This window comes from Drosophila novamexicana, unplaced genomic scaffold (assembly GCF_003285875.2).
Source record: "Drosophila novamexicana strain 15010-1031.04,08,12 unplaced genomic scaffold, DnovRS2.1 tig00004555-arrow-pilon, whole genome shotgun sequence".
NCBI classification, from domain to species: Eukaryota; Metazoa; Arthropoda; class Insecta; order Diptera; family Drosophilidae; genus Drosophila; species Drosophila novamexicana.
Genome location: NW_020825052.1, coordinates 4,174,281 through 4,199,003, shown reverse-complemented (window position 1 = coordinate 4,199,003; position 24,723 = coordinate 4,174,281). Strand labels below are relative to the sequence as shown.

General features: G+C 40.1%; 1 long non-coding RNA gene across 1 annotated transcript; it reads left to right on the top strand.

Moving 5' to 3' along the window:
* The first annotated feature begins 626 nt into the window (after positions 1-626).
* LOC115770013 lies at positions 627-22,998 on the top strand. Its single transcript, XR_004018799.1, has 3 exons — positions 627-680; positions 10,707-10,741; positions 22,943-22,998. It is a non-coding gene; the product is annotated as an uncharacterized LOC115770013 (long non-coding RNA).
* The last annotated feature ends 1,725 nt before the right edge of the window (positions 22,999-24,723 follow it).

Below are 24,723 nucleotides of genomic sequence, written 5' to 3'. Positions count from 1 at the left end.
CTACTTTGCGCAGAGCTACCAAAATGCAACCAACAATTGTTTATACACATTTTGTAAATATATTTTAACTTTGAATTTGAGTTGCGGCAGATAAAACAGAAAAGACTCATTCGCTTTTTGGTTTACCTTTGTTGTTAATGATTCACTTGCCACACACTGTTGTTGCCATTGTTGTTGTTGTTGTTGTTGTTGTTGTTGTTGCTGCTGTTGTTGTTGTTGCTGTTAATGACTTGACAGTAAAGTAGCCTACACAATTTATGGCAAACTTGTCCGCCTACAATCAGTTTTCATTCAGTTCTCTGTGTGTGTGCTTGTGTGAGTTTTAATGCCTTCGTCTAGTTTGGTTTTTTAATTGAAACATTTTTGACCATATTTTCTTAATGATCTGACATGACATGGCGTCTGTTTTGTGTGCGTTAGCTTTAGAAATTTTTGTCTTAGCTTTATAAATTCAGCGTTAATACAAAAAACTAAAACACAAAATGGGGGAGGGGGGGCTGCAGTCCTGCCATGTGCCTACCTATACACATCATACTACACATATAGTTTATATTCAGCACAGACACACACATACATATATCATTATTATAATTTGTACATTGTGTTCTCCACTCTGTTTATTGCAGTCGCCTTCAGAGAGGCAACGCCAACGCCTTTGGGCCACAAGCTGCAAATGCTGGGTAAGTTTTCATTATTGTTGTCTTCATGTTTGCTATTATTCGGACTTGTTGTTGTTGCTGTTGCTGTTGCCAAGCACTTTTATAGTCACTTGTCGTTAAAAAAATATGTGTTGAAAATGTTTTTTTATGACACGAAATGAGCAGGGCCATAAAATTGAGCCGAGTGAGCAATATAACGATGTGCCTTGCGGCCTGTTGAATTCACTAAATGCCATTTGCATTTCGTATGCAATAACTGTCGGACACTGAACTGCAATGAGAGCTTACATATGCCATAAAAAAAGGAACAGTCTCTCTACTCAGAGGCTAATTTCAGTTCAACACTAAAAAAGACCATCAAAAACGCACATATCTTTTAAACAATGTGCTATCTTGAAAATCTAACTGCGAAACGCAGCAATCAATTCAAATACGTGTTAAATATTAAGAGCTGTGTAATTAGAGCCAAAAAGACAGGCTGCTAAAGTTAGTCTTTTGTTAGATTTGCGGCTTCCAAATGAAGCATATAATATTATTTTTATGCTATGATAAAGGTTTTGATCTATCAACACAAGAGTCATACACTCTTTATAAACATTTTTCAATTAATTTTTGTATGGAATGCCGATGTTTAAAAGACATAAAAAATAATATTAAACGGTAGTCAGATCGGCAACTGTGTTACGTAAATTACAATAATTACAAATATAAAAATATACTTAAAATTCTGCTATTAAAAACTTGCTAATAGCATTAACTTTTGATCTGAGCTAAGCCTGAGTAACCTTTGAGAACTACTGCAAGGGATTTTCTTAAGCTTATGTGATCAAGGTACAAGCACGCCAGCTTGAAAACGAAGCTAAGCTAAACTTCTATCAATTCTAAAAGGCAGTTAAACAGATAAAGATAAGCATAATGTCTAGCATAATGGCAACTAATTGAATTGATTTATGCATGTCGCTCATTTTAATGAAGTATTTTTCCTGCGCTGTTGCTGCTGGGGCCGCTTCCCATTTGATTAATTTAAATTTATTTGGTTTCGATATTTGTTGCCATAGCATAATTTTCGTTTTCTGCTCTATCAATTTCAATAATAGCACATTATACATAGGTTTCGACTGCGTTGTTCGTTGTCTGTTTTGTGTCCACACTTGCTATTATTTATTTATTTATGCATATAGTCAAAGAGCTGTGGCCTCTTAGTTGTTGGCTGTTAAAACTGCCGGCTGAGAGCTAAGCAAACTCATAACCAAACCGGGCAGCCGTGCGGGGTTCAGGAGCGCTGCCCACGAGGAAGAGGAGGCGTCATTGATTTATGCCTGGCATTTTTTATGGCCATTTTGTTTGTAATTTATTAACAAGCTTGTTAACAACGTCGTCTGGCCAATATGCAGATGCAGATACAAAGCTTACCAACTTACTGTGCGCACTACAAGCCTGCGCCTGACCAGTTCGCAGAGGTTAAAGGCCATTACGGCAGCCAGGCAGCCAAGCAGCCGGGCAACCGAGCAGCCTGGCAGCCTGGCAGCCTGGCAGCTAGGCAGCTTGGATGCACAACAGCAGGTGGCTTTTAGGTTCGTAAGCATGTTTATAGAAAGTTTTTTATTTTTGCCAAAAGGCTTGCATTATGCGCACACACACGCAGAAGTAAAACAAGAGCCCGCGCTCTTAAATATTTAAACAAGAAACAAAAAGTAATAAACAAAAAGAAACTTCAACCTGTAGTTCTTCAGTTCGATTTTCCACATGCACATGATTTGTTTGCCCAAGCGCGCGCGGTAGCCAAGTGGGCAAGTGTCGGCCGTTGGAGCTGTTGCTCAAATATTCTAAATATTTGCTAAATAATAGAGAAGACAGCAACAATCGGAGTCGAACTGGTGGCAAAAGGCTTGGCCCGACCCAACAGTGTAGGCAGCCAAGCGTAGACCCAGGCACAAGCACAAGCACGGAGACAGGCCCAGGCCCAGACAGAGGCCGCTGGCTCATAGCTAATGGCAGTTGCTTTGGCCGTTTAAATAGCGGCTACTATTTGCGTAGTAAAGTGTACCCAACTGACGAAATGGCGAACTGAAGGCCCAACTCAATGACTGCCCGTCAAATAGGCACACACAACTGAATCTATGGCCAGAAGTAACGTCGGCCACTCGATGCGAGCTGGCAACGTCAATTGAAGTCGTCGGCTTTGTCGTCATCATCACCGGACATTTTGTGTTGGACAGCTGACAGCGACAGCTCCGAGAGTTTATTTTTTCTGTTTTTTTTTTTCTGTGCCGGTCACAGACACTTTAATATTTGAATTTGTTTGAGCCATTGATATGAGCTCTTGCCAAGTTTCAAGAATGTCAATGAGGCATTTGGCCAACAGCACTTTTTTAACTCACAGAGCTGAGTATATTCAAAACATAATTGAGGCTTACTCGAGAGAGCAGTCCATAACGCCAGCTGAGTAACTGATTTATCTGTTCAACAATCTAATTTCAATTGTGCGGCTGAACGACTTTAAGCCAAACAGCACCAAGTCAGACTTGGACTCCAACTGCTTGGAGCCCAGTTAGGCTGCGGAGCTGTGGAACAGCTGAGAGCTGTGTCAGCGGCAGCGCCAAGTTGTCAACTTAATTTACAGCTAACATGTGAGCTACAAGTTCGCGGCGATTGAGCAAGCGATAAAAAGTATTAATTTCATAGCTCTATGCAATTAACATAAATTGGACAAACGGACACACGGACAAATGACCGGCGTACCGGCGTACCGGCTCCTATGCAAAAACTTATAAATATGCAAGTAGTTCAGATTACAAACAGGCGAGCTTTAGAATGCAATGCCTTGATCTGGCCAGATATTGTAGATACTCACTCGCCTATCAATTGGCAATTTCTGTTATTGATACACAGTTTTATGTGCCCGGCACGAGTGTCGACATTTGGCTGACAAATGTGCTGATGTGTTTAACTAAATGGCAGACCAGACACTTGCCAAAGGGGCGCACGTCTGGTCATATATGGCTCATATGATCTGACTATCATCAATTGGCAGACTGCAGCAGCCGCCATTCAATCGTATAATTAGCATAATTGGAGATGAGTTTGAAATGCCAGCCAAGCCATAAAAACTAAAGGTTAGCACATTGAGACCGTAATATATAACATTATGCAGTACGGTGAATGGAGTTTTCTTAATATAGAATTCAAGATTCGAACCTTAAAGCAGGTTCGGATAAAATCAGATATGGTTATTCTATAAGAATATATTTTTATTAAGCATTCTTACTGTAATAAACATGTCGACATTTTAAGACACAAGACGCTCATAAATAAGTTTAATCGTAAAATTAAAGATTCTTAAACGCTTTCAAGTAAGAAATAAGGCAACGACGACCGTTTCTCTAAATGCAAGTCTAACTTCAGAAAAGAGATCGACCTTGAGATTATCTGTACCAAGTCCAAGATATTTCTCTATTTTCAAAATATCCTTGAGCTCGTATCAAATCGACTTTTAAGACTTATATAAGAGTACCTGCCAATTGAAAACTGCGCATATCTCCTTTATGTAAGTGTAGGCATAACAATCCAGGGTATATCGGTGTACGCATCGAACTCGAGCAGCGACGTTGCAGAGCAACAACAATCGATAAACAATTTCAATAAATCGTGCTGGTATCATAAAAGTAAATTAAATGCTTTTGTAGCCGCTCCTGTCGAGTTGTGTCTCAATTTGCCGGACCGCTCAAAAGTGGCCAGCACAGTTTTAGCTCCAGTTCCAGATCGAGTGCCTCTGGCCAGTGGCCAGATCTGATGAGGTGCCGCAATATGCGTAAGTTAAATGCGCAGACGTGGCCCAAGGAGCAGCAACAACGAACAACAACTTGGGCACCTCACGCAATTACGTGGAAGTTGCCATCGAAAAAACAAAAACAAGAGTGGCAAACTCTGGCAGGTCGACCAATAAATACTCTTGCTTCAAGGGATTTTACTTACAAAAAATCGAATTTCGATCGATTTTCCTCTATAACTATTATATGATATTGTAGTACGATGCTCAAATATGTTAGATGTTTGCTCATATTCATCGACTATTTTTCCTATAGAGCTATATATTCGATACTACTAAAAATAACGTAGTTGTTCATGTAAGAAATTAAGTTTCGACTGCTCATTGCTTTCACGGCTAAATGATATGGACGGATCTGGTTAATTCCCCCACATGCCTGCAACAAAAAGACAGTTTTAAGAGAACGACAAATTCGAAGCTATGCCCTTCTGTGCGTCACATAATACCCTCTGCAAGGGTATTCAAAAATAAGCAGAGAAAAGACAAAGGCTTCTGCAAACTTTCCACATTTTGCCTTTTAATAAGCCTCGAGGGCTACCCTTTCTTGGGCGTCAATGAAATGCAAATGTTTCGCGGGCCGTTGTTGTTGTAGTTGTTGTAGATGTTGTTGCTGTTGTTCGGCTGCTTATCAATAATCTATTGGCCCAAAACGTTGAGCAGATAAGCAGCGGCCTTTCTCTTGTTGGATGTGTCCAGCGACTATTAAGCCATAAAACGCATGCAAATGAAGGCGTTGAAATGCGCATACAACAAAAGTCTGAGCCAGATACTGAACTGGCCTGGCCTGGTCTGGTCTGGTCGGGCCCTAAAAGTTGAGGCGTTTTTCGCCTGCTTAAAGGGCGCAACAACTAACGCGCTTGTGCTGCAGATGAGCAAATGAAGGGGCAGCTGTCTGCAGTAGCAGAGGCAATGGCAGTGGCAGTGGCGGTGGCAGCTTTGCTGGGGGTAAGTCGCAGTCACAGCAGCTAAAACGAGCACCGGCTGACTGGCAATTAATTATGGCTCAGTGTTGGGACAGTGGCTGGCATATGTTTATTTACTTAATTTACTTAATGACACACATACAGAGCAGAGCAGCAAAAAGATGGGCACGAGTCGGCGCACATTTTGGGTGAGGTCATCGTCGTTCTATAAAGGCATGTATCTATGTGCTTGTAAGTGTGTGTCTCTCTCTATATATGTGTGTGTGTGTGTGTGTGTCTAATAAATAACATTATTAATTACCAGTGCAATTAACTATAAGTACACCAGCACCACAAACACACACGCACACATACACAGCTGGACGCCCACCAGACGACAACTTTGAAGACGACGCCTCGACTTCGATTTCGGTTCCATGAATCTACAGATACATAGATACTTATATACATTTTATAGATACACACACACATACACATGCTACGCTGCACTTTGTGACCCAATTTGAATTTATTTTTCATAAGTTTCTCGCAGTTATTAAGGCGAATTTTGTTTTTACAACGCTTGTTAGGCATTCAGAGTTTTTGCTATTAATGGATCATTTGGTCGCATATTGAGTGATATATGAATGCATTAATCTTAGTTTATGTTTATTGCCATATGTTATGGCCGTGTGGGTATCGAGTTGTATGCAAATCGTGCAACGTGAGACCTTATTAAAACCACAAATAAGGCATAAAGATCCAGAGATGACAATTTATGTGAGCTATATGCAATTTTATGACTGTTTTATAAAATGATCCAATCGGATAAATAAAAATAGATATATTCAACTATCCGTCTATTACCAGTCAGTCGAAAGATATCATAAATGATCATAATGCATTTGGGATATAAATTAAGCATAAAAATGCATATATAAAACTCAAACATAGAATGATTTATAGTATGAACATAAACATGTTGGGGTGCTTAACAGGCAAGTGCGTAAATGCAGTTTGTTCAGGGACTATTTTAGGGGGGGTAGGGGGAGTTTTTCAAAAAGTAAAATACTCCTTGTCTGTATATTGTACGTATATACGAAAGTTTATATACCACATTTGGTGTATCGAACTCTTATAATCTTCGAGGTATGCTTAAAAAATCATGTCTCATGATCGATATTTATCAAAGTGAGAGGAGATATTGAAGAAAAAGAATGAAAAACTTGTTCCTGGCATGGTAAACAAGAGTATATATTTTAAATTTGAAGTCTCTGGCTTTTGAATTTTACAAGATGAACGCGTTCACACAGAACTGATCATAATATATACATATACCTAATGGGGTAGAAGATGCTTTTTGCTGCCTGTTACATTTGCACATGAGCATTATATCCTTCTTTTAGGGTTGAAAGCAAAGATTCGCGAAAAAAATATTACTCAAGATAATGTGAAGTATTTAAATAAATAACAAATGCATAAATTAAGTTTTCAAATTGAAATGTGCCACATATTAGGCGTATGCATGTGCAGATATTTCTTAGAAGATTATTTTTATATACACACATGTACTAATTTTAATGTCTGCTGTTCTAAAAACTTTTCTTCATTAATCTTCTCACTTTGCTCTTGTTTCTTGTTATGCTAAAAATATTGAAGCTGTCAAGTGCATAACCATTTGCCCAACAACAAGAGCAACAATAACAAGCAGAACAACAACAATGGCATCAAGTGAACGCCAAAATTACAGAGCAACTAAAAATGTTTCAGGCATTTAACCCGAACTGCATGGTAAAACTTGCCCGCTTCTCTCGCCTGTTTAAACTTTGTTGACTTGTCACCCCGCCTGCTCATCTGCCACGTCGTCTGCTTCTGCTGCTGCTGCTGGCTGTGTCACAGCGCTTAATCTTTATTAATTACAGTGGAATAATAAGGCAGCAACAGCAGCAGCACAGGAGAGATAGATGGGAGCTAGAGCTGCTCGTGGGCATGGCGCATAGTTTGGCAGCCAGACAGGCAGGGCCCATAGCCACGTCCAACCCCAGCCCAGGCCCACCAACTGATTAATGCCGCAGCCAAAGAGCCAACAAGCAAATATGCCACATGCAACAGCAGCAGCAGCAACAGCACCAACTTTGATGGCTAGGAATTTAAGCAGCGCGAAGGGTTTTTGGTTTTGGTTTTTAGGTTTCAGTTTTGGTTCTGTGTGTTGGCTTTGCCTTTGGCTTGGGGATCTGGCTCTTGCTTTGGTAGCAAGTGCGTTGTAGTTGCGCTCTCTGGCGTGGCGGCGCATTCATCAACGTCGGCGTCAACAAATGCCCTCCACATGCAAAACAAGACTCCGAGCTGCGCGCTGCCAAATGCACAACGGCGCAGTCAGCCATAGAATGGGAATAAGAATGGGAACGGGAATGGGTCCGAAAAGCATATAAAAGGCGGTGAGGCTAAATTAGATAGTAGAGAGCATAGTAGCTATAAAAACCATTTGATCCTTTGTGCGCGCCGGCACCGCCTCTCTATACCTGTATATGTGCGTGTGTGTGTGTGTGTGTGTCGACCTTTTTTCCAAGCTGCGCCCGTCGCCTAATTACGCCTCTATTTTGGGCTAATCAGCAGCAGCGTTGACCCCGACTCCACTGTTACCGGCAAAGAGACAAGGGTCAGCTGCGCGTCATGTAAATGAAGTTGCTTTGCGTCTTGTGCCTGGACCCAGCAGCAGCAGCAGCAGCTGCGCGGGAATTTAGTTAAGGGGCAAAGGCTTGGTAAAGGCTTTGTCTATGCTTCGAATACCCATTTGGCTGTCAATCAGTTTTGGGTGCTGTGCAAATGTTTGTCAAATTCTGCGGCCGTTTGCATATTTGCACTTCAGCTTAGTGCAATGTAAATGCAACTGAGATAACTGAGAGACAACTGGGAAGAGCAATTATATATGCGCATAGCTGTTAATAATCATTGAATCAATATGCTGACAATTTTCTCACGCACAGAGATACAAACGGAGCCGCATATTCAAATGAGATGCAACCGTCTCACTCCGGGCACAGACCAGGACAATGACATCAGCTCAAGGGGGTTCAGCTCGAGCGAAGAAAGTCAACGAGTCGAGCAGGCGGAGGGATTACAAGGGGTCGATTTGTGTCGGTGCGCCGAATTTTAACTAAGACCATGCAAACCATCCAAATATGAAAGGGGTCTCTGCCCGAACCAAGCGTCCCCGTGATGTGGCTGTTGATGCTGATGCCAGAAAAAAGGATTTGTAATTTGAATTTTAAATAGCAGCCGCCGCGACAGGAGCAAAAGTCGCAGCAGCAGCAGCATCAGCATCAGCAGCCGCAGCCGCTGTATATTGTATTTACTGCTGAATTAATTTCCACTTTTATTTTCATTTCTTTTTCATTTTCTGTGCATCGATTTGTAAAGGAAATCGCAGAACCAGAACCAAGCCAGAGTCCCAACTCTTTCATGCTCTGCTGTTTGCTTAGGTTTCTCTATTAAAAGCAAAACCTTTTTTATGTGATGCGTTTTTTTCTTGGGTTTTCTTAAAAGTTTTTGACAGACGCAGTCATATGTAAATACATTTGCTCGAGAAAAAAAAAACTGAAAAAGGAAGCTAGCGGAAAAGGGGTGTATCGAGCACGAAAAACAGGCAGCTGCTAGTTCAAATTTCAATTAATATTTTCTGCCATTTCTCGGGATTTCGTCGATTTTGGTTGTGGAAAAAGGCGTAACTAACGGTCATAAAACCATTTAAAAAATGCAAAGGCAAAATTATTCTAAGTGCATTTTCAGCTCTGGCAAAAGAATCAATTTAGCTCTGGCCCACAAGTAGACAACGCCCAAGTCCTGCTACACGCAAAGCCCCACCCAAAATGCGTCTGTCCTTCTGGCAAGCGTTGATTGCTTCAATGGCAGAATGTTCAATTGCAGCAATAATATTGCAACTGACATCGATATGTGCCATTTGATTTGCATAATTCTAGCAGACAGCACAGCACAGGTCGATATAGGGGACCGAAGACTGCGGGGAGGGATGCCTAACCCTTGCTGCGCAGCCCTGTGTGCCATGTGAGCCCTGCCCAGAGAGAGAGAAAGAAAAAAAAAACCAACTTGCAAAATATTGACAGGCAGGACATGCCGAACGTCCTGTGCACAGGAACCAGGAACTGTGAGCCGCTTAAGCTGGCAACGGGCGCGCCCCTTTCGCTGCCCTGCTGTCTGTTTGTATTTTTGCAAATTCATCGATAATTGGCAATTTGAAATGGCAACATCAACAAGAAGAGACAAACGGCAAACAGAAGACAGTAGACAAAGGCGCGACGTGGCAGGCAGGGGTTGCTTTTGACTCTTTGACTTTGGCACATTGCCCTCAGGTCTGCCCCTCCGGCTACCCTTCGAGCGAAAAAATTAAAAAAAAAAACATATCGGCTTATGTCAAGGGCGCATTGCATTTTGGCAACAAACCTCTCATAATGCCAAGCTGATAATAACCTAATGACATTTTAATTGCACACAACAAGTTAATTAAATTCATTGTGTTTATTTTCGAGCCGCCAGTCAAAACCAATTCCAATCAATGCCAAATTTGATAACTTGTTGACTTGATGGCCAAATCGTTGCCAAAAATGTGGTTTTGTTATGCCATATTGTGATTGTCCGCACGGTGGCATCAATTAACGTCGCGCATTTAATGGCCAAACAAAAGAACTATAGATATTATTAAAAATGCATATAAAAGAGCGAGACAAGCCGCGTCAAGCTGAGGCGAGTAAAGACTTTAAGCACAAAACCCAGCTTGGCCTTAACAAAATATATGTAAATCTTTTCATAATTTATTTACAACACGGAAATTGGGCCCGATATTGATGGATGCTCAATTGCAATTCGAAGTTAGATGAGGAGCAATTAAACAGCAAAAAGCATCTTTCAAAACGGGTCTCTTATATTCAGGCTTTACTGTCTATTGCCGTATTGTTTCTTCTTTCATCGATGCGGAGCCAGAAACTATTAAAGTGGTTCCGAAACGTTAACACAACAGACAAATTAATAGCCCACGTCTTGATGCCAAATGAAATCGATTTGTCTAACATTTCATAGTTGTATTTTTTTCATTTTTTTTTTTTGCTTGCTACCTCGAAAGTTTGTTTGAACATTACTTTCAGCCATGATAGATACATATGTATATATCCATATACCTTTACGTAGTCGAGGTTATATAGAAACCAAATTGTTTGCTCGTTTTAGTCTCTATGAAGCATACATTACTTTAACATATAGATATATATCTAATGAAATTCCATCGTTTTGCTTACATTTCAGCTGACTGGCACATTTCTCTCAAATTTACCAAAAAGGTAAGCAAAATTACAACTTGGTAACATGCCAAAGAAAAAGAACAAGGGCCCCAATGCCCCAAGTGGCAATAACAAAGAGAACAAATACATTGCAACTTTTCCTTGGGCGCTTCGAGGCAAGTCGCCAGTCTTGGACTCGGGTCTATGTCTCGGCAAAACTCTTTCAAGTTTTTTTGACAGCTGCTGTCAAATGTTGAAAGCCAGTCAGCCCCAAACCCCATACCCCATACACAGAACCATACAGAAAACCAAAACAAGCCAGAGTCAGCCATGGCCTAAAGTGCCCCCAAAGTCCCTCATTCGTCGCATATCAGCGAACATCTCTATACATATGTACATACATAGATATACGTACACATTCTTGTAGCCTTGGCTCGCTCTTTAACTCTCTAAGCAAAGTTTTCAAAACTAAAACAAAAAAAAAAACAGATACAAAAAAAAACGTAAAACAATAAAAAGCATTTTATAGTTTTCATGCACGAAGTCCACGAAATGAAAAATTCAACAATTTAAACTGACATTTAAATTGATAGTTCAAGAGATGCACACGACAGATATCAGAGAGAAGAAAAAAAACGGCGAGAGAGAAAACAGAGAAGTATATATGATGCTATAGGGGCGTGGCAGATGGGCAAACACACACATACACATACACGCACACACAGATAGTCAGACTCATATGCTCTGCGTGCTGCAATGGGCGACGTACTAGAACTTGTAGTTTTTGTTCTTGTTATTGTTGTAGTTGCGGTTGCTGCGGCTTTTGGCTGCTGATGATGTTGCTGATGTGCTAAAGTCTTGTTGTTGCCAGCCCAACAGCATTCAAAACCATTAAAATATTTCAACTAGAGTTGCAGTTGCTGTCGGAAATAATCGGAAGACGCAAAGGATGTGCGTAGATGTCCGTCATTGTTATTGCATTTGGCAGGATGAGAGGTTGAGAATGACAGAGAGGGGGCGAAAGAGAGAGATACACCACGCGAGAGCTTCTAGAGACAAGAAAAAGATATTCTGAATTTAAGGCCTAAGCCTCAAAATGACAGAGTATATCAATCGGAAGACAAAAAGGATGCGCGAAGTTGTGCAACACTTATTCAACTTTGCACTCTAAGATATAGATGAAGTGGGATAGAGAAAGAGAGAATGAGAGAAATGAGAACTTCTGGAAATATTAAAATCATATTATCTGAGCTAAAGCCCTTATTAATATTCTGAAAAAAAAGCCATTTAATCCTTTCCGTTTCATGCATTCAATTACAATTGACATTTATATAAATAGGCTGTCGAAACTGAATTGATAATTGAAAGTTTCTGAAAGCTTCTAGCGAGATTAATTGTATTTAAAATTATTAAGTAGTTTTCCATACAGATTTCAGGTTTTAAGCTCTGGCGCTATTATGTAACGTTCTATTGATTCATAGTCTAAACCTCAACATGGCAAAGAGTCTATAAATCAATGCTGGCTGGCAACCACATTGGTTACACACACACACGTGCAAATATACATTTATGCATAGATATGTGTATTTATAAAGCGTGTTACCAAACATATTATCTAACACATTGCGCACATATATTTCTTAAATAAACATTGCATTTCCACACTGGCATTTTCATGCATAAAACAAAACGCGAATTCGAAATAAAAATATTGCAAGGCAGAGAGAGAGAGAAATAACGAACGACCACTCAGTGGGCAATATGCGGCCACATAAGTTCGTGTATCTGTGGCTGTATCTCGCTAACCGTATCTGTATCTATATGTGGTATAAGCCGTGTGGCAGCAAGTATCTATATCTGCTGACAGGCTGGCAAAGCCAAACTCAACATTGTTGTCAACAGTTAGCCGCCTTTGTCTCGTGCGTGTGCGCTATCAGCCAAGTTGCAGATGCAGAGATATCGGCTACTTCATGGCGCATAGTTCGGTCTCTCCACTAATCTTATAATTAGCATTCTTGGCAGATAACAACAAATGCAACTGCAGCAGCACCAGCAGCAGCAACAACAGCAACAACAACAACTTGCTGCCTGCTTGGACTACAAATAACAAACACTTTGCAATTACGAGTACAACCGAATGGCTTGAGCTGGGGGCAAGTCGCGTCGAGTCGAATCGACTCGAGTGGAGTCGCCTCTTAATCGGATTGCATGATAACTGCACATTAATTAAAAAAAATCAACTAATACTTTTATGAAACGAAACAGTGCTAATTGAATTATTGCCGCCAGGCACTCGCTTCGTTTGCTTTCATTTCGTTTCGTTTCGTTTCGTTTTCATTTCGTTTTGTTTTCTTGTGTTACAATCAGCTTGTTTAATTGGCACTTCTCTTTCACTCTCCCACTCTCGCTCCCTATATATCGTGCTTTGTCTCTCTCGCGATCCGCACCGAAATTTAGAATGTACCGACTGGAAATTCCGCACCCGCAGCGACATATTGCTTACGCTTCCAGGAAGACATAAAAATGCCAGAGACTCGAGAGACTGAGAAAGTGAACTTAGGATATACCCGCCTTCTAACGGTAACCAGCTAAAGCTTGCTCAAACCGGACCCCAGACCCGGCCGAAGTTCAATTTTTTTTTTTTTTTGGCAATCCATAAACCAGCAAAACAGCACGAAAACAATAGCAACAACAACAGTCAAGCTCGGTTTTCAATTGCAACAGCGACGCTCGCATGTTCTTTTTTTCGGGATGTAATCCGAGAGCTGCCACAACAACAACAACGACGACAAGAAAAACAACAACTTAAAGAGGTAGCCAGATAACCCAACCATTGTCGTTGTTGTTGTTCTTTGGGGCTGGGTCTGGGTCTGGGTCTGGGTCTGGGTCTGGGTCTGGGTCTGGGTCTGGGACTGGGTCTGGGGCTGCGGGCTTAGTCACTTGGTTCTTGGCTCGCTACTTGGCCTGGTGCTCCTTTCATGGCTCGGCATATTAGTTTTCAAGTTTTACATTCACATTGTTCATTATGATGAGCCACCGAACACGAAAGAACAAAACAACAACGAGAAACAACAACAACACAAACGACCGCAACAACAACAACTGCAATCGGCTGCAAAAGACGAGCCCAAAAATTGACAATGGACGTTGACGCTCAAGTATCTGCAAGTGCACGCAATGTACTTCGTTTTGTATCTTTTACAACACAGGCAACAGGGAACGGGTCGGATAGGGGGTGAAGGGGGCCCTGCTGACTTGAGGGCGGGTTTGAATTAGGGCGGTGTAGACATTTCAACAGCATGTCGCTTCATTTAAGTTTTTTGCATCAATGCACTCGTGACAATTTGTCATCAAAAAAAGCACAAAACAAGAAAAGAAATGCTATGTGTAGTAGCCCCATATATTAAATTAATAAAAGACGTCGCTCAGTTGGCATACAATGTGTGGGTGGGTGGCACACAAATAAGAATATAAATTATATGCGTGGAATTGCAGGTTCAGTTGAGCTAACTAACTAACTATATCCATCTATCTATAGACACAAAGTGAATCACTATGAAAAAGAAAAAATACTCTGAACAAAAGCTCTTAAGTTGCAGCTAAAATCATGGGAGATTAGTAATACAAAACCTTTCGCATCAACAAAATATGTATTTATAATTTCCATATAATTTTGACAGAGCAGCAGGAACCACTTCAATAATATTTATGGCCCAAATATGCAGAATCTCGAAGGCATTAATTTTTTATTATCTTCCGCATCCATTGAGTAGCTTAATGAAAGTTAAATTGCATGAATATAAAAAACCCATGTTTGGTATTACCCGGGCGACGGCCCCTCGCTGTGCACCTGCTACGAGATTTCAAATTGAACCAAATATGAAAGAAAATCATATATATTTTTATAAAAACAATAACAATAGCGCCAAGAAACAGCTAAATGTCAGTAGTGCCCACTTAAACTTAAACTTATGCATATTTATATAATTCATTTTTAAATACATATTTAAATTCACACAAACGGCAGACGGCAGACGCAGAGACAGCTCCCAAAACATACTATATTAAATATCAAGATTTTATGATGCATAATGCGAGCAGGAAGGCATGAGGGAACCATGAGGCAGGCAAGAGGGAGGCATGAGGTAGGCAGCCAGCAGAGAGAAGGTGGATTTTTATTACCAATAATTTTTAAATTTGTTGCGACGAGTGCAAGCAGGCAACTCGTTATAAATATAACCGCAGATCGAAATATCTATATACATATATATATATATATATATACATATATATAAATACGCATATATGTATTGCACATACACATAAATATTGGTATATTTATAGGGTATACTCGTGTGTGCGCTGCGTGTGCAAGTGAATTGATTGTAAAGCCGCCCGAACGTCCGACGCGATTATTTACGGTTTATTTTCAAGGCATCAGAAATAAATATGCGAGTAAAAAAAACACACACAACATGAATTTCTTTTTGTTTTAAGTTGTTTTTTTTATTTAACAAAAATATTGCATACTAATTTTAATACGTAACACGCGGGCTTTGAAGGCGCATCAGTCCAAAAATAGCCGCAAAGTGAAAAGATACAAAACAAAAAAAAAAAAGAGAAAAAGAAAGCCAACACGAATGCAATCATTGTGGGAAATTGAGAGCGGGCTGCGGGCAGCGGGCAGCGGGCGGAGCATATGCGAGAGCGGGATGGGTGAACGGATGATGGGACTCCGGTGGGGCTGGGTTGCACGGCAAAAGTGTCAAGCGACGACGTAGCGTGTGTATTTTTGTATTTTTGGCAGGTGGAAGCCACGACAAGTGCCACAAGTCGGCAGCGGGAACAGCCCCAACTGCATTCATATTTCAATATTTTGTTGCTCGTTTCGTTTATTTGTTGCTTTCCATTGTCTATTAATAGACGAGGCGAGTAGCGAGTCGCGCGGATGGTGAAAATGGGCAGCATGCACGGAAAACACTGAAAATTAATTTCCACATAATTTTTACGAGCCAATTACTCATCGACACTCTTCGAAGTGTATATCCTAGGGCAGTGGATGGTAAAATATCAGCTACATAAAATATTATGTTTTATTTTATCTTTTTTGTTTGATTCGCTCGGCATAAATGCATAAATAATTAATTAAAAGAATTGCGAATGCGGTTCATGGTTCGAGCCAGAACATAATCTTTGAGCTCGAGCCAAAGCTTTGCTCTTGGATTCGGTTCGTCAACCTGGTTTTTCATAATCATGTGCTCAGGTTTCGACCCGAGCTCTGCCTCGTCAACGTTTTTCTTATTCTTAAGGAATCCTTTCCATTCAAACTAAGAAAATAAATATCTTTAAAGAAACTTCTTTAAATGCTGTTCAAGCATGTGTTGTTCTAAAAGCAGAGTATACAGACTGGACTGAGACTTCGAACTTTACTTTAATTTGTATACAGAACAAGGTTTGGTTTAGTTAGACGTTCAAAAATAAGTAATTTCCGACCTTGATCCGGTTCGCAACAAATGAATAAAAGCTGACGCTTACATAACGCGAAAATTTGATCAAAATAAGATCTAAAATATTAGAGACTTACTTCGTAGAGCAGCAGCTACTTAACTGGATTCTCTTGGCACGGAATACCCCAGTAAATAATCGCGCACAACTGTTCTCTTTCTTGTGTGTCATCCATATGCATATTGGATAGGGGGAGGGGCAGGAGCAGAGGGTATTCATATGCCCATTACTGACTACATAATTACGCAGACACGCCCCACAAAATATTCAAAAGAATAATATGCCATAAACTGCATACACTATTATCATGTGACGTGCATTGCTCGAAATGTGTTGTAATTATTTGGAAATGCTTTCTAGCGATAATTGCGGGTGCCACTTTTCTCTATATATATTTAATATTATTATTCATTTTTTTTCTCGAGCTGAGTAGAGTTCCACATTTTTCTTTTTTTTTTTCAGGTTCGTTTGTTCTTCAGCTGGTGTTTTTGTCAAATTATACAACATTTATCATCAATTATCGGGGTGTTGTTGTTATCGTTGTTGTTGTTGTTGTTGCTGCCTGGCTGAGAAATGTTTGTACTATGCTATGTGACGCACGCGAGACTAGCTTGGTGTGTTTTGTGTGGCGACATCGTGTCATGAAATTGAATAAGCAAATGACGTGCTGAATGCCAGTTGAAACAATTCTCTATTTCTACTTTTTTTTATCTTTAACATGCTTGCCGTGTGTGGCATTCACCTCAGTCGGGCAACCGCAAAACGCAGTTTAAATGGGAATCGCTCTCCGTACATGAATGTATGCACATATATAAACACATATATATATATAGCTGTTACAATTGCTCATGACATTTCATGCCAAAATGTGGAAAATTGTCAATTGTGGCAAAAACAAAAACAAAAAATGAGTACAGAGAGAAACAAATATTAAACAGCCCTTATTGCAGGGCAATCGCAACTAGCTAGTACTTGAGCACGAGTCTATATAGATAGAGTATGGATGGGCCAGGTATATAAGTATGTAGCTCTTTGTGTGTGCGCCGCACATGCTAAACGAATGTTGACAAACAATTATTATTTTATTATTGTTTGTTTGTCTGGCTCTGGCCCTGCCCTACACAGCCCCTGGCCCACTCGTCTGCCACTTTCCGAGCGCCCTAATATAGACGCTTCTCCCTGTCTGTCTGATTGTCTGTCGGACTGTCTGTCAGTTTGCATGACTTTCCTGCATGGCTCCACAATTGAACGTCAGTTGCCGTCAGGTCGTCTGCCTGCCTCATACGCTCTCTCTCTTTCTCACTGTCTCTCTCTCTCTCTCCCAATCTCTCTCTCTCTCTCTCTCTGAATTAAGCTCTACTATCTGGTTTTGTTTGTTTATTTGTCTAACTGCTTTTGTAATATGATTCGTTGTTATATTTGTACTGTTGATTATTTTTTATTATTGTTTGTATTTTTGTTTGAACAAATTTTCACATGCAATATGAACCTTTCCCTCTCTCTAGCTCTTTCTCTCTCTCTCTCTCTCTCTCTCTCTCTCGCTCTCTGGTCATAAACGAGGCTTGCACATTTCAATATCTAAAATTAGCTTATATCAACAACATTTGAGTAACCAAAACCAAATGAGAAAAAAATAAAAGATAGTAAATACAAATAAACAAACTTTTGACAGTTGGAAATCAACACATGAAAACCGCCACATTTTATTTTTTGTTGTTGTTCTTGTTATTGTTGTTGGTTCTAATGTTGTTATTGTTGCTGTTGCCTTGCCGCACTAATTGTGGGCACAATTTTAATGAAGTTTTCAACTGTCTGTTGTCAGTTGTGCCGGAATAAGTTTCATTAGTTGTTGACATCGCCAGATGACGGACTGTCAGAGAGTCTGGCGCATAAGTTAGACGGGACGAGGCTTAGTTATGGGCAAAAGATTGCAGGAGGAACTTTTTAGCTTACCTGCCGCATAGCCCAGGGGCAGCAATGCCCCTACATGTTACTGAGTGCAACATGTTGCTGTTGTACGCTGCCTTTTACAAACTTAAGATCATATATCAATCTAACAACTTTTAGAGAACATAATACGTGCCACATAATATGGACTGCCACACAGTTTTCCAGCTGAGGCGTATCTAATAACTTAATTCGTTTCGTGGAAACGCATAACATATCATCTAAGCATTTTCTTCACATTGCCAGTTGCTCGAGATAGACAAACTTTGGGCGTATCTAAACACAAAAATCTAAAGCTTAATGGCTCATTAAAAAAAAAAAAAAAACCAAGAGAATACAGATAGCAAGTGGGGCACACACAACAGAAGAGAACGCACACACGGATGCGCTCAGTCATTCAGTATCTGTGTTTTGATTACAAATTTATTGTTGGTAATATGTATGTATAAATGAAAATGAAAATTCTTTATATCTCGCCACTCGACTGAGACTCAACTCTAGGCTGCTAATTATGCATGCCACATATGCAGCGGCAGCGAGCCAAGCGGTGGCAGCTACTCGAGCCCCCCTTTAGCAGCAACAGGCTGTCAGTGGGCTTATGCAATGCGAAAAAATAATAAATAAATATAAGAAGGAAAAAATACAAAATAGAAAGGAATTATAATAATAATGATGCATTCGACTAAATAATGAAAAATAGTAACAACAACAGCACGCAGTCGGCCTACGAAATGAGCGGCAACATTCGCATCGTGTGAATTTCAATTAAGCCAGCAGCGAGTGCAACTGCCGCAGTTTCTGTTGCAGTTGCAGTTGACTGCAGTGGCTGCTGGAACAGTTAGATGCACTGGAAGTCATGAGTTTACTGCTAATTAAATGCAGCATATGCTGCTAATTAAATTTATGTGCCAGTCGCACAGCTCTGATTATCAAAAATTATTTATGCAAAATCTGACAGGAAATAGCTGCAAGCAACCGACAGGCAACGTGGCAAAGTGGCAATGTGGCAACATGGCAACTGGCGATGCATGGCTGATAAAGATAAAGCCGCAACCAACAAAAGCCGCGGCGAGTGGCAACACTCGCACTGGCTGCAACAAATATCCAACTTTGGTTAATTTAATTGTACATAGCTTTTGGTTGCATATTTAATTATGTTGCCACTAACTAGTGCCTGAGCTTGCTGACAGTTGATTACAATTATTGCTGTTGTTGTTGCTGAGAGCTGCATAATAAAGCTGTTGCTAATAATCAACCAGTTGCCCACTTGGCATGACTGTACTAGTAGCGTGTTTATTGGCATAAGCACAGTTTAGATAATATCTATATTTAGTTATTAGCTAAATATAGTCTTGTATAGACTATGTTTTGTATGTATATATATATATATATTATTATTTCGATGCTTGCGCTTACCCTTTTTGCTTATTGCATCCGAAAGCGTTCTCTTGATTCTTCTTGAAAACACTAAACACTTTACAATGTCTTTAAGCACACTAAATATTCATAATATCCTTCACTTTTTGCATTTTATCTGAAAAGATATCATAAACATATTATTTCTTTTTATATAAAGCAAATTAACAAAGTAGCAACTTCTTCAATTACAAAAATATGGTAGTTGGGGCTTTCACAAATGTTCTCTCCCAATTTCGGCAATAAAATGAAAGAATGTTGCACAGCGCTTTTAACAAAATCCTATCTTTTCAGAGAATATCGCCGTTGCAAGCTAGTTAAAAATATAAGCTGTAGTTATGTTTTATTTCCATACGGCCATATCAATGGCTCGTCAATTGATTTTTCTGAATGCATTGCATGCACATTTAAACTGCGATGCATTTTATTTCATGAATGACAAATCCCACACAAATAGTCGGATGTGTGCACACATATGTGTGGCAAACACTTTGCATAATAGACCGAAACCAACAAAAAAAAATAAATGGAAAAAGCTAAAATTGAAAATAAAGAAACTCACTTAAGCGTAGATACAAATGTATCTATATGTTTATATAGTGCCAAGGCGACAAGCAGGCAGCCCTCAAAAAGTGACTCAGCAGGCAAATTCCACGGCTGATGTCTTTATACATATATATGTATATATATATATATATATTTATATATATCCACCGGTCAACTTGTGTGTGTGTTTAATTCATTAAATTAAAATTAATGTTTATTTACGCGCAATTTTACAGCGTGCCTGAAATGCGGCGTTGCTGCTGCTGGCCAAAAGTATTGCCAACCGAGCATAAATTAAAATATATTACAAGCAAACAACAACAGCAACAATTGCAGTGCAGGGAAACTTCAGTTCAAAAGTTGTTGTTGCCATTTAAAATTAGCTACTGCAACTGCCAACTGCAGCAGCAGAAGCAGCAGCAGCAGCAACAACATTATTATTATTATTAGCAACATAACAACAACAGCAACAGCATTCGCAGCGTTTCCTTTGGCTAAGTGCGTATGTGAGTGTGTGTGCGTGTGTGTTCTATCTGTGTGTTGTTATTGTGAGCTTATCTGAACATTGAAAATCTTGAATTTGCTTTTCACTTCACTTTTAGCTGGCTGCTGTTGCCGTTGCTATTGCTGCTGCTGTTGCTGCTGCCTTTTGCCTTTTTTGCGTAATTTAATTAGTATTCTGCGGCCAGAAATATGATATTGTTTATGGCTCGGCTTTAGCACTGACGTTGATTGACAGCAAATAGTATAATTTTAGTATCTATATAAAGTATGGTTTTGTGTCTATGCATTTGTGTCTTCTGCATACGCTTTTTGAATAGCTGCAGCATGTATGATCCAACCCCCCACACCCCCCTTCGTAACCCTAACAAACACATTTCGAATTGCTGCTGCATGTTGATGACAGTTTAATAAAAGCGAGCGCGTTAAACAACTGCTGAGTGATTGTCCAGCCTAATGGAGCTCAAATATTTGTTTAAGCTACATGAATTTTGTTGCAGCTGCAACAAGCAGCAATTTTCAACTGGTTTCCCACTCCACATGTGTGTTTGTGTGTGTGTGTGTGTGTGTGTGTGTGTGTGCGTGTGTGTGTAAGTGGCCTATTTAATCAGTGGGAAAACATGAGCTCACAATTAGATAGTGATCTACAATAAAATCAATTTTGGATCACACATTGGTCTCAGCTCTGTCAACAGTATTTTTTATTTTACTTTTTATTTCTGTCCAATTCAATGGACTAGAAATAGTTGGCTTCAAATCAAAAACACAGAGGCTTAGTTCCCAGAAGGGGTTGACAAAGTGACTAGCCTTAAGGTGTGTGTCGTCCAGCTCGTGCGTGAGTTTCCTGTTTTTCAATTCTTCTCAGTTTTATTGCACTCGTGACTCAGCTTCACGCACTCATTCGACTGACTTTATTAGGACCCTTCTTCTACGCCCTTGTGCTGGACTGCAGCTAACTAAATACGTTTCAAGCACTATAATTAAATGATTGTTGGCCAGCGATAGGAAATTAAAAACGTTTTAACAGCGATACACGCTGATAAGACCTCGACCAAGCCAAACACAAAGCCCCAAAACAAAATTCAAATAGAAAAAAAGAAAAACACAGACGGAAAAAAAGAAAAACAACAACAACACCCAACGTGTAACAAGCCCGACAACAAAACTAAATACATGTTTGACGATTAGTACCATTATGTACTTTTATTTCTATTTCTATGAGCTGCATGTGTGTGCGTGCCTGTGTGTGTGAGTTTGTCATTAGAAATGCCAATTGGACGTAATACGTCAAATGTTTAGTGAAATTATTTTTAATGAAATGTTGTGTCATTAGAAGCGCAAACGGCACACACCAATACACAGACAGGCACAGCTACAGCTACAGATACAGTTACAGTTGCGGATACAGATACACGTACTGACAGATACACGTTCTACACTGTGAAGGGGCGCGTCTGCCTGCCTGACTTTGGACTCTATCTTCCTGAATCTCACCCTCTCTCCTTCTCTCTCTCTCTCTCTCTCTCTCTCTCTCTCTCTCTCTCTCTCTCTCTCTCTTTGTGTGTCTCTTTTTCTTGCCTCTCTATGAGCATATGTTGGCTTTGTTAATTTAGCTAAGAGTCCATTAAATGTTTTAGTTCTTATTGCAGGGCTTCTACTACTAATGTAATTGTTTAAAAGGTAGCAGTAGCTTTCTCTCTTCCTCTTACTCTCTCTCTTTCCCTCCCTCTTTCTCTCTCTCTCTTTCTCTCTCTCTCTATATATCACCTTATGAACTGGCTCTGGGACCAGTAATAGCCGTAATTATTATGATGTGCGACATGCAGCGGGACAACGCAAAGGCGATTATCATTATAGGCAGAAAAAATCGGGTAATAGCAATTGATATAAAAATTATGTTAATTGCAGAAGTGAAAAAAGGTTTTTAGAGTAGATTAAAAACTCGAACGTAAATCTTTGACTGCCCACCACATGTTGGCACATCCATGAACGTCTGGCTTTGGCATTTGGTCAGACATTGGCTGTAAAAGTCAAGCACTCAAAAAGAACTCAACACTTGTCTCGTTTTATTGCATTTAGCAGCGGTTAGTTACATTTTACAATCAAAGCCAATGTCGCACCCTGCCAGCCCCTGCAGCACGAACTGAGTCAATTCAATGGGAATGGCTGCGATTGCAAGTGTGCGTGTGTGTGTGTGTGTGTGTGAATGTGAGCCAGTCTCTGGTTGTGCCTGCTTTAAATGCCTCACTTTACTTAGGCAAACAGATTTTTATCATCGCTGCCGTCGCGTCGTTTTATGAGCATCATCAAAAACTAATAAAAACTCAATGCGTTCTTTATTTGCAGGCGACCGCAGGCAAAAGTTGAGGCACCAACAACAATAACAACAACATCAGCGACAACTACGACGACGACAACAGCAATAGCTTCAACAACAACTTGTACAGCAGCAACATGTTGCACTCGTGCAATCGCCCAAGCAATTTGCATACAAATGTTGCCGTGTGGCACTTGAAAATGCAATCGCTGTCACTAAAGGAAAACGGGCTGAGCCAGCCTAAGTCCCAACCAGAGGCTGCTCCAGGGCCCGGCAGCAGCAGCAGCAGCTGGCGAGGCTGCCGTTTCATAATTTGATATTAAACATGCGCCCCGTATGTAGAACTTGTAAATTTGCAAATTGCTAAAACACATGACAGGCGCAGAACGAAGGCAGCTGCCTGATTCTTTTGCTGCTCTCCTCCCCTTCTCGCTACCCCTGCATGCCCTACTTCTTGCACCTTTCTCTCAGTCCGAATGCTGTGCCACACAGTTCAAAAGGCATTTTGCCCGCCAGCGCTGCGTGAATTTGCATTTACATGGCTCGACCCAAACCCAAACCCAAGCCCAAACCCAAATCGAAAGCCGAACCCGCTTAGTGGCAGCAAGCAGTTAAATGCAGCCACGCCCCAGCCCGCGCATTGCCCACAAAACGTCGCTCAATTGACTTTCAATTGCAAAACAAACGCAACACAAAGCAGTCGAAAAACAAAGCAAAAAACAAACCAGAACAAAAAGCAGCTGAATTTATTTCAATTTTTTGTTTTCGTTTTTCGTTCTTTGCCATTGACTGGGTTATGATATGTTGATTTCCAAGTGCGCATATAGTATATGATTGACATACTCATGTTGCCCGATCAATTGAACGCCTGCGAGTGGATGTGGAAGCTGCCAAGTGTTTATTTTGCAATTTTTTTTTGTTTGAAATTTTATTTCTTAAAGATTTGTTAATACAACATTTTTTGCTTATATTACACTTGGCAGCGTTATACAAATTATGAGTCTCAAGTGTGTTCACGCTTTTCTCAACGGAAGAGTGTCTCGATATTTGGCTTAAAAGCAAAACGTAAACTGAGACTGGCTGATAGTACTTTAAATATCTGAAGAATTCATTTATAAGTTTTTGCCAAAGATAGAAATAATAATCAGATTATATATTTTCTACTTCTCTCTATATCTCTCTGATTTGTTTTTCTCTAATTTTCTCAAATTGTGAATCTCAAGTGTTTTCTCACGGGAAAGTAGCCCGGGACTAGCATTACAAACAAAAAAGTAAACCCATAAGATTGTCCATAAGATTAACTAGATTTTTCTCTACTTCTCTCTCCCTCTCTCTCTGTCTCTCTCACACTCTTTCTCTCTCTCTTTTTGTCTCTCTCTCTCTCTCTAATTAGTTTGTCGCCAGTTTTCTCCGGCTAGTTCTAATCTGCGAAAGCAGTTTTTAAATTAGTTACATTTCATTTGCTTGTGATTTATATGAACTTAGGCCCAGTTGCCACCTCTGCCCACTTGTAATTAAGAGCGTCGTGTAAATGGATAAATTTGATATTTGGGAGTTCTTTTCGGCTTATGTCAACAGGCGGCAAAACTTTGTTACTTTTCAAGCAGAGCTCCAGTAATTTTTCCAACCTAAAAAGCACGCAATTAGCCATTAATCATTTTTATGAGACATTTCTGCAAAAGGAAACATAACACAAACAGACGAATATTTAATAGTCACGCAATGTGGCAAAGGCACAGATCGCATTGAGGGGCAAACAAAACATGGCTAGAAAGCAAGAAAAGGATAGCGATAAGGTCAAGGCAGCCGC